The sequence below is a fragment of the Zingiber officinale genome, chromosome 2B (genome assembly GCF_018446385.1).
Source record: "Zingiber officinale cultivar Zhangliang chromosome 2B, Zo_v1.1, whole genome shotgun sequence".
Taxonomy (NCBI): domain Eukaryota; kingdom Viridiplantae; phylum Streptophyta; class Magnoliopsida; order Zingiberales; family Zingiberaceae; genus Zingiber; species Zingiber officinale.
This window is the reverse complement of record NC_055989.1, coordinates 134,439,802-134,449,276: the sequence shown is the minus strand read 5'-3', so window position 1 is coordinate 134,449,276 and position 9,475 is coordinate 134,439,802.

Here is a 9,475-nt window from a genome sequence, read left to right as displayed (position 1 = left end):
ATTCACAACGGAAAACTATCGCAGCAGAAAAACAAAGGTAGTAGACCAAAACTCGATATAAAAATCCTCGAGTACAACCACACATCATAAGTATGTAGGAACATAACAAGGAAACCAAAAATTCAAAGATAGAAAATCGTCATGACTCAGGGTGGGGACTAGCGACTGAAATCTCCTGACAGCATCAACCTGAAATAAAAAATATATCAACGGGGTGAGTCCAACACTCAGCGGATACCCAAGCTGAGATGCATAGTAGAAATAACCAATAGTAACAGTTATCCGTATAGTCTCTTGGAATAATGAAAAATGTAAAATTGAAGGAAATGAGAGAAATTGTACTCACCGGGACCTCCTATCAAGATAATAAGGGTCGTCAGACCAGATGCAAAATGTCACATGTATGCATGTCAATCATATGCATCCACCAAATATGTAGCAAACATAGTGCAACAAATACAAGTAATAAATGCAATTATGCATATGATGCAAATGACATGTCCTGGTCACCCTGACGCCAGTAAGCCATCTCACACATGATGGTGAGACTGAGTGGGTAGAGCTATGACGACTGTGCACTCTGCCATCACTGCTCTTGATGAGTGACCGAATGGACAGGATGTTGTCGGAGTACACCTATCCTCCTACCCCAAATCATAAGTGGGGGAGCTCAATGCTCTCATCTCCCTGAGACAATCCAGATGAGGGACCCCTGTCGCGCTACCACGCTGCGTCACGCTATCCATGAGTGGACCAACGGAGCATTGACAGAGCAAACTGCCACACACCCTGCCTGATGTACCACTAACCCATGAGTGGTTGTGTGTGCTGATCCATGTAACTGGCGATGAGCTCAATAATAATGGAGCTGCCAATTGATCAGCATGCAATCATGCAAGATGATGCATGACACTAAGCATGTAAATCTTGACCATATCCACATCCATAAAGTATGTACAAAAAGGTAAATGGTATGACAAATAACTAGTCCGGTACACAATAAGGCATGATATGTCACTACCTCCATGAACATAAATACACATGACAATAATCAAGAGGGTATAAAACATAAATCAGAACAGATAAAAAGCATGCAACAGGTATCATGTAGTGACATACCAAACAGAAATCAACATAACTATTACTGTAAGTTATAACCTACTAAGCATATAAGAATGACAATATCAAAAGATAAGTTAATGGTACCCGCCTCAAAAATGGAGATCGTATCAAACCAATCCGACGTCGAGACGCCCGTCTCGAATCAGAGTCCTGCATCAATCAATATGTATATATTTTATTTAGTTAAATTCACATACCGAAACCTATTTAGGATAACTATAATCGAATACGATTACTGATTACCCATCTCAACTAGAGTTAAACCGATTTCACCCTAATAAATCCAAGCACAACTTACCCAAATCCGTTTGTTCCTGAAGCAGGCCACTGTTGGAAAAACGTCCTTAACAGCACGGCCAGCCAAAGCCAATTCGGTTGTGCTGTTGCTCACAACCAGAGCTACAATGGCTGGATCAGACAACTAACCTCAATATCTCAAAATTGCAAGATGAAATCAGATCGAAGCCAAGCATTTCTTACCCTAAACCAAAGATCCCTTACCCTACTACCGGAGACAACTGCTGGAAGACCAGCTACTGTTGATCTTCCAAAACCAAAGCTCCTGTTGACGCTCAGCTGATCGGAAAGGAGGAGATGGATGGTCGGCGGCAACACGGAGGGAAGGGAGGATCGGCGACGATCGCTCTAGGGCAGAGACGCGAGGAGGAACAAGGCGGCGCGACGACGGTTGGGGAAGGTGAAGCGGTGGCCGGCGCCACGTTGCTCGGTGTCACGAGAGGGAGAGGGAGAGGGAGAGAAAGGGGCGGCGGCGAAGAGGAAGAGAAGAGGGGAGAAGAAATGGGGCACGACACGACGATGGGAGAAGAAAAAGAAAAGGAAAAAGAAAGAAAAATAAAATTTTTCCTCGTTTAAATGTGTTTAAATGTGTAACTTAAATAGACTTTCCTGTGGCCTAATAATTGATTCCCTTAAATGTGTTTAAATGTGTTTAAATGTGTAACTTAAATAGACTTTCATGTGGCCTAATAATTGATTCCCTTAAATTCGTCATAGGAGCTCCAGAAAATTCTTAGAAAATTTCTGAAAATTCCTAAGAATTCCAATAAGGTTATTCGTCTATTAAACCTTATTATTAAATTTTTATTTGTTGCTGTATTTTACAATATGGATGCAAGTGATCTCCAGAAAATTAAAGGCGACGAAGACTCAACATTGTTGAAGGAAGAGAATCAATCTTCAATAGTTGAAATGATAGCTTTAGAAAGAGAATCTATCAAATAGATTGGAGCAATATGAACATAGATAAATCAAAAGAAGAGTAAAAATTTAAACACTAGGATGTGAGTTCTATATACGAGCGTGCGCACATCCTAATATCATTGTTGCTTTGCTGGCACCATCAACCTTCCCGTATTATTGCCTTTGGTGCTCGACCCTCAGTTAGGACTGTGAGAGAATAGTTGACATTGGTGAGAGATGGTGTTCTTTTTGCTTGCTCGGGCTCGGACTCCTCTCACAAACTACTTTTGGGTGGAGGTTACGTTTGTCTCCTAGTTGGTTAAAATTTGGTGGCCTGTGAGGCAAATCATATTAGGGTTGGCCAACATTTCTAACGTGACCACTCTGACGTTCAAGGCATAATGGCCCCCCCCCCAAGTCTCCATGTAAATCCTCCCTATATATGCATATATATATATATATATATATATATGCATGATTATATTATATATATATAGTATACAGATATAATTAGAATAGTGAAGGAGTACAAGATGATGAAATTAATCTTCCTTTTTAATATATTTTAATATAATCGATGATATACTTATTAAATATGTTATATAATTTTAGAGAAAAATATTTTTCTTGGGTGTTTTTTAATTTACCTGATAGGAATTATGTTGGAAAAAAAAAATTAACAAAAGGAAACTACTGATCATTAATTATATACAAATATTATTAGTAATAATATTATTAGTTTATTACTATATAGAAATCTTTTCTAATTTATGATATACGCATTTTCTCTCTTATGGCTAGACATCTCGATCTTTTTCAATTCACACCAAAATCATTATTGTTGCTTTCATTGTCAATTGTAGCATCGTCGATCGCCAGAATTCAAAATTGATTACATATTTAGAAAGTCCGCAACCTAAATTTTCTATTGGTAGTTTGATACCAAAATCTTGAAGTAATATCGCAACTTGAGAAGGGTCGTTGGCCCTTGTTTCGTGTCGGAGCTACATTTGAACTTGTTCGTTATTGTTGTCTTGTCAACCACGGTAACTTAGGACGGTGATTTCTAAGTAAATTTTGACCTCGATTTCAGTGATAAATTGAGAATTCGGAGGTTGTTCAAGGGTGTACAAATTTCTGACGATAATTATTTTTGTCACTTAGCATGCGGCCCCCCTAAATTTAAAATTCTGGATCCGCCCCTGGAAAGAGGGGACTCACAGAGATGTGCAAAAGAAAGAAAATAAATTAGAAGCGGTTAGAGACAAAGCTTAGTGGAGAAGAGTTGTCTCCACATGTGAGAAGAAATTCATCTTCCTTTACTTACATCCTTCGATCCTTATATAACCAACTGAAGGGAATCTCCACGTAGTACATCACATTGTCGAGTTGTTGGTGGGTCAAGGGAGACAATCCTTAGACTGTATACCGACATTATCAGGTCGTTGGCAGGTTGTTGGGCCGCTGGGAGTTGTTGGAGGTTGTCTTTGAGTTTTTGGGTTTACCGAGTTCGAATGGAAAATAGCTAGATGAATGTCAAGTGCTCGGGAGAATAGACCCAGAATGGCTTTCTCGAGTACCATAGCTTCGCGGGTACTTAAGCATCCTGAATACCGTAACTTTGTGGGTAATATAACATCTAGAGTACTATAGTTTCTCGAGTCTGTGTGGAATGCCAAGTGCTGAGTCAGGAAAGGGGTGCAAGTCGGGAAACCGAGTGCTTGAATGTCGATTTCCGCCCAAGTGCAGATTGTGTGCTCAAATGCAAAGTTGGAAGCCGGGTCCGAGTGGGTCGTTGACTGACCGAGCTTGGAGTTAGAAAGTGTTTGAGAGTAGACTTCGAGTGCTCAAGAGAGGAGCTGGCATGTGGAAAAAGTTGGGTTTATCGGTGAGATAAAATGGCTGGTAATCATAGTATTTTGGCCGATAATATGGATTACTCCAAATATATTTCACCGGGGCTTGGCAATCCATAGTTGTTAAATAGGGATACCTGACCATTATGTTGTTCGATATTTTTTTAAACAATTACTGGCCAAACAAATGGCCGGTAAATATTTTCAAAAATAACAACCAAATATATATTTGGATGGTATTTTTGTCCAAACAAATGGTCAGTATTTTTTTTTAAAATGCTAAATATATATTTGGTCAGATTTTTTGTCCAAACAAATGGTTGGTAAATTTTTTTAATGTAAAATTTAAAAACTACTGGCTAAATACAAATTTATCCGGCAACTTTTTTGAAATAAATGGCCATTAATTTTTTTTAAATAACTACCAAATATATATAGCTGGTAACATATTAAAAAATTATCAACTAATCTATATTTGGCCAGTATTTTCAATTCAGTTACCAGTAAAAATACATTTGGTTGCTAAATTTTTTTAAAAAAAATAAATCATTTTTATCAATGTATGAATTGTTTCCACAAAATAATAATTGAAAAATTTTATAACACTAATTAAATAACTTATAAAAAGATAAATTTTACCATACTAATAAATTATCTAAAAATTTAAAAAGACAGCAAATGACAAAGTAACAGATAAAAGTTGCTACAATAAAATATCTAATTAGAGCATCAAATATTTAGATAATCTTCACTTTCGTGGGTAGCAGTTGACTCAGACTGTTCGAGTAATCAACAACTTCTTGTCGTATACATAGCTGTTGTAATATTTTGTATGTCTTGACTTGTTGCGTCTTCAGTTCAGATATTAATTGTTTCTCGCATAATTAACATCCATCTCTATTTGTGTACCAGATGATGTAGAAGTAGCAGATGTCAAAGTCTTGTATGTCTTTGGTGGCGGTTTGGGTCCTAATCCTAATCCACGAATATAACCAGATTTGCAACCAAATACTTTCCGGTGGCAATCAAATGCTAAATTCTTAAAATAATCGATGGTGGGTGGAGAAGTACCATCTTTTGTTGTCGCCCCAAAAGTGAGGTTTTCTTAAAAAAAAAAATGATAATCCCAGTTAGTCTCATTGACTATCTCTGGGGTAACTGGTTCGGCCCCACGGAAGTTTCCCACTAGTCACCAGGGTAAATCGAGAAGCGCACGCGACGGCCAGCCCAGAAACCCAGCATCCTTTGGTTACACCCCCATTTGGAGGAAAAATTTCTGTAAATATGCCGTAGCTGAGGTTTGAATCACGGGTACCTGAGTGATAACCTGAATATCCTACCGCGACAGCATGACCCCAGGGACAAAAAAAAAAAGAAAAAAAGTGAGGCTTTATTGTCATTGTAGAGGGTAATCATCATTTTCTATTAAACAAATATATATGAATATAAAAAACTTATCATACGAAAAATAAAATACAAATATGAAAAAATAATTATTAAATTATGACTTACATATCGCTCTTGTGCAAACACGCTTGTCCACCCAATCTCCTCCAAGCCTCAAGTGCCCTTTGCAATTTTATTAAAAAAATAAGCATCATGTCATTAGTAAAAATAAAAAATAAACAGAAATATCTATATAGAATCAAACATATAATTATATAATTAATTCTTATTTAGCTTACATCTTTTATATGTTGAACCACTGGTCTAGAGCCACCGTGATATTAAACAAAAGTTTTACACGATTTCTTTTATTTCTTGAAGAAATTTTATATAAAAAAATACAACCAATAATTAGTAACTATCATTATAATAAAATAAAATAAATCACCTTAAATTCTTCAGACTCCCAATAATTACATAAAAATGTCCATGCTTCTTGTGATGATAAATTATTCGACTTTATTTTCTGGTCTAAAGTTCAACTAGCTAGAAATTTGTTATACTCTTGTCTCTTGATGTCATTCAATTGAGTAGAATATGATTTCCTCATCAATTTCAAAAGACAAACCTCTACATCATCACAACCTTGAAACTCAAACACAGACCAACAAATAATAATAATTAGTTCAATAATTTATTAAAAAGGAAATTATTGTAAATAGTTTATCTTAAAAATATTACTTGAATGCATTGAATTAGTTGGATTTTATCTGGCTCCAAGATTTTCTTATAACTTTTGTAGGTAAATGATAAGAAACTGTGCATCAATGCACCAAGTTTAGTAGTAAATATACTGGCTATCAAGCTCGTTGGCCTACCATAAATTGATTTTAATGTCACAATAATTTTCTTTCCCTCTCTTGTCTAGTTTACTATACAATGCGGATGTGAAAACCCCTTAGATGACTGGGACGATGAATGTGCATGATGACATATAAAAAAAAAATTTAAAAACTATCAATTCTTGGACCAGTTCAAAAAATATACAAATATTAAATATTTAATAGAATTTAATTCAAGTGTGAACATATATCTTGTCGTGAAAATGTTGAAATCATAGTTGATGAATTTGGATGACCAATAGATGGAGGAACAACTAATGTGATTGTAGCGTTAGGTGTTGTTTGCGAAAATCCAACATCAATAGGAATAGAGGATTGCTTAGGTGATATGGTTAAACTAGTTTGTAAGTGAAGTGGTTTGGGTGACATTTGTATTTTTTAAAAAAAGACTTAGTAGGTTAATAATTTAATTTAAATAAAAAGATTGAAAAATTGTATATAGATATAAGCATGCTCAATAATCCGGGATGCATATCTAAATAATAATAAAAAATAACATCGGTGAAGGAGATCATGAAAATTAGACAGTAAAGAATTAGGCTAAACTATAGAGAAAACATGAATCAAAATTAAGAAAATTCTTCCAAAATACTAGAAGAATAAGACATAATGAAAAAAATTGAAAAACACTGGAAAAAACTTGAAAAATATACTATAATATAAATATTAGTCAAGACTGAGACTAAACTTGACTCTTTTTGAATTCCAATTATTTAATACTCCAAAGGGTACAACCAAAATGTAATATATCTTCTGTGATCAATCAGGGATAACATCGTTTTAGATTTTTTTTTTTATATTTAGCAAACATTAATTAAGTTAATAAAAAAAATGATCATCTAGTTAAGCACTAACTACCTACAATCTGTTTTTTAGTTTTTAACTTTCATATTATCGTGGATAGATCACACAAGTCTTCTTGAATGACGTGTATTTATTAGTCAAATAATTAGTGGGTCAATGAATACAATTATATCCAATTTCTTGAACTAAAAATAGATAAATATTGAAGTTGGAAAAAAATTGATTATTAATTATACACTAAATGAACTTATAATACACTCCCTATGAATGGGGAAAAAGATCAAATCCATGGAGAAACCCACTAGCTACAGTTTTTGCCGATGCAGTTTAAAAATAGGTGAGGACTAATAAGTGATATTTGTTAAAAAAAAAAAAAAGTGAATGAAATTGATTATAATACTAACATGGAAGAATATTCCTATATATGTTGAAGTCAAAGGGACATTGAGAAAATGTATTGGATAGACAACTCACTAACATTGCGAGAAAAAAAAAAGGAGTGTGACGAAGTGCAATATGGTGACAGAGACGAGGAAGGGAACAACGTCCGGGCACGTGCGAGGAAGGGAAGAGGAAGGAAAGTAGTGACGGAAATAAAAGCTCAGGTTTTTGATGAGGAAGATGTAGTATTTTTGTTGAGAAGCAGTAGGAAGGTGTAAATAAAGACAAGGAATGAAAAGTTGTATTTTGGTGAGGAAGATAGATGAAGGTTTTTCTGTTGATAAAGTAAAGTTTAAATAAAGATGAAATAAATGTTAACATAAAAAAATAAAAAAGGAAAGAAAATAGGTTTATAATAATATAATTATTGGTTGACTTAAAAATTGATTATTATTTATTATAATAATTATTTATTAATTTTTTATCCATAATCTCATTAAAATTTATCATAAAATTGTAAAAAATAAAAATTTAAATAGTAAAATTTTTCTAAAAGTATATCAAACTAAATTCTACTTGATATTTTTAAAAAATTTTACTGGCTAATATTAATATAAATATTATTCAAATATTAAAAAGAAATCACTAAAAAATTGGATGATATTTTAAATTTTTTTAGCAATCAAAATTAATATAATTATTGACTATATTTTAAAATGAATTATTTTAAATGTGAACAAATTCGTAAAGAGACTTTATATATATAATATCATATAATATAAAATTAAAACTCAAATCGAATTATATACTCAAGTCGAGCTTGAGCTTAGGAAAAAAGTAATCAAATCGAGCTCAAACCTTTTACTGTTCAACTCAGCTCAATTTAATTACACCTCTAGTTAAAAATTACTAGTCAAATATAACTTTAGTCGTAACAAAATTATAATTTCCTAGACAAATATAACTTTGGTTTTTAAAAAATTAAAATTACTGATATATCTTTGATTAGTAAAAAAAATAAATATTATCTCCCAAATAAATTTTGACTAATAAAATCATTGATAGAGATCTTTGATTAGTCAAATTAACTAGATGTAGAAAGGAAGTTGCATTACCGGCCAAATAAATTTGACTAATAAAAAAAATTTAAATATTACCTGTTAAATCTAAATTTAGTTTGTAAAAAATTAAATATTACCTGCCAAATCTAATTTTGGCCAGTAGAAATTTATAACCAAATAAATTTGGTTAGTACAAAAGTAAATATTAATAGATTTGGTTAGTAAATTATTGACCAAATCTAACTATAATTAGTAAAAAATTAAATATTATAAGCCAAATTTAATTTTGACTCATAGAAAATTACACATTATCAGCCAAATATATTTGGTTAGTTAAAAAAAATAAATATTATCAAATCTAACTTTAATTAGTAAAAACTTAAATATTATCGGCCAAATCGAACTTTGGCCAATAAAAGAATACACATCACCGACCAAATTTAGGTAAAAATTAAAATTGCCTACCAAAACAAATTTTGGTTGACAATTATAATTATTTACCAGCTAAATGCATTTTGGCCGATAATTTTAAATATTTACCGACCAAATTCAATTTGGACGTAAAATATTGGACTTTTATTGTAATGTTGGTAGTGCTAAGGAAAGGAGCTTGGCCAATCGAAAAGTGACTACATTGATAAGGAGAAGTACTCTATCCTCGGTCATGATGATAATAGTCAAAAGGTCAAGAATATTAGTATTCGGGAAGATTGGTACTGCCTCAACCAAGAAGAGGTGATGGATTTCATGATCATGGGTATAA